Below are 2,603 nucleotides of genomic sequence, written 5' to 3' on the forward strand. Positions count from 1 at the left end.
CCTCCAAGTGACTCTGCACCATCTCAGGGTCTACGCATGGTAGTTTGGCACCCTGCTGCTGCCTCTCCACAATCCCAGTGAGAGACTTGTTTTGCCCCTTGCTTAGGAACACTGAGGCAAAGAACTCATTGAAGAGTTCAGCCTTGTCCCCCCTGTCCGTCACTAATTGCCCATCTTGTAGGGGTCCTATTCCTCCCTGGGCCTTCCTTTTACTCCCTATATATCTAAAAAACAATTTCTTGTTATCCTTTACTTGGGATGCCATCCTCAGCTCCATGGTAGGTTTGGCCCGTCCAGCTGCCTCCCTACAAGTGCGAGCAGATGAGGTATACTTCTCTTTGGTAATCTCTCCCCGTTTCCACTTTTTATATGCTTCCCTTTTAGTCCGCAGGCTGCCCTGGATTTCTCTGGTCAGCCAGGGAAGCTTTCTGGCCCCTTTCCCTCCTTTTCCTCACATCGGGATCGTCTCCCTCTTTGCTTGAAGGATCATTTCCTTAAGGCACAGCCACCCTTCCTGGGCTCCCATCTCTTCAAAACTCCTACTCTGCAGTGCGTCCTTGACTAATCGCCTGAGTTCATTGAAATCAGCTTTCCTAAAGTCTAGCACTTTCACCCTACTAGTTACCTTACCCACTCGATGTCTTATGATGAATTCTATTATTTGGTGATCACTGTCCACCAGGTGACCACCGATCTGTAGGTCCCCTACCATGTCATCCCCCGTTGCCAATACCAGGTCCAGGAAGGCATTCCCCCTAGTGGGACCATGTACCTCCTGCTTCAGGTGGAGGTATTATTTTACATAAACTGTTCTCAACATGGAAATGCACAATACTATTCTATGCATTATATACCTGAAAACATCTTAAACTTGTGATTTAATTGACATGCTATTTTCAGCCAAACACTTCAACTGATGCTGGGGCAATTTTGCAAAGGAGGCTGGTGATTCTAGGTTGTCATTCATGACAATATTCTCAGTGATCAAAAAGTTTCTCCATCTTCTGTTTCTCATAGTGCATGGTTGCTTGAAAGAGCACCCTATGTTGATGAATGTGAATTTTTGTTTGCAAATTGAGTTATTCCTTTTGGAAAACACAAGATGGTTGCCCATGGTAATTGCAATTGTTCCTATTCATGCTGACATTTTTCATTAATCTCTTCAGGGTGTCTGAACTGGGGTTTGAGGTGTTCCTTTCTATTTCCTATGAATATTCAGCCCCAGGGTGGATTCCTAAATGCAGTCCAGATTGGAATGATTCTATGGAGTGTAAAATAGTTTCTTACTCCCTCTGCAGCCATCTCAATGCCCTACTGAGCTAAATCTTCAATTAGCTCCAACAGAAATGTTTCCTTGTTTTCCAAAATGGGAGGAGAACAGGTGGTGTCATGCTCCATATCCCATTCCTTGTCTTCAAAGAAAGATTCACTTGACTTCAGGCATCCTCACTAACAGAAGCAGAAGGGATTATTTTGGTGTTCTTGTTAATGCTTCTCTTCTCTGATTTTAGATATGAACCAACTGTTAAAGGTTTTGTTATTGGGAAACCTTGTTCATTGTTTCAACATCTTCTAAATGTATATCCTATATGAGAACTTGAGGGATTAGGAGGAGAAGGCATTTTACCTGACCCACAGAATTTAATAATAGGATTTGAATGGTCACTCTGAATGGCTAGAATTGAGGCAAAAGTTTGTCAGGATGATATTTTTTTTGGACAAACTTCATGGTTGAGATACCTGAAAGCTTCCCTATGGCTATCACAATACCTTTCCTCAGGGTTGGGGAGAGAAATAGACACACCAGAGCTAAGTAGAAGATGGAACAAAAGCTTGTGTGAAACTCCATATGTAAACAAAAAGAGGATATAGGAAAAATTAGTGGGTAGCCAACAGGTAGGACAGATATAGTACAAAGCTGATAAGAGAGGAACAAGATTGTTTAGAAGACTTCATCACCTGTGAAGCACAGAAGTTAGTGACTATTGGGCATATTTTAATTGACCATGAAGTCATTGTGTATTTCATAGCCATGGTACTCAGTGTCCAATAGGCTAATACATTTCTGTTCCCAAATTCATCTTATAAGGGTGTTAGGTAGATTTGCTTTCAGCTCAAGGACCGTGAGGTAAGACAGTGTATGATTTTTCTGTGAAAAGTGTTTTCCTATCAGGGTGCATCTGTATGAGATGCTACATTGCCATAACAATGACTTACTGCACCATAGCTCCTTGCTATGTGAAGGTGGTGTTGCCAGGCATGAACCATGTTGGTGACACTATGCTACTGCACAGTAGCTCATTGCTACTGTGTAGTAGCAGCTAAAAATAACTGTATGGTGATGGGACTGAGCAGCAATGCAGGTTACTACATAGTCATTTAGTACTTGTTTAAGCAAGTACTAAGTGACTACACAGTTGTGACAAGAGCACCTTTCAGGCCTGGTACTAATATGGCCCTGCCCTTGTCTCTGGGAAACCCCCCCCCCTTGTTCCCCTGCCACACCTTGTTGATAAATGATTGTGGTGTTAAATAGGTGGGAGGCTGCCCTTTATGTGCCCAAATGACTGTGGGCGATAAGTACACTCTCCACCGTTCCCTAC

This window comes from Alligator sinensis, unplaced genomic scaffold (genome assembly GCF_000455745.1).
Source record: "Alligator sinensis unplaced genomic scaffold, ASM45574v1 scaffold442_1, whole genome shotgun sequence".
Lineage (NCBI taxonomy): Eukaryota > Metazoa > Chordata > Crocodylia > Alligatoridae > Alligator > Alligator sinensis.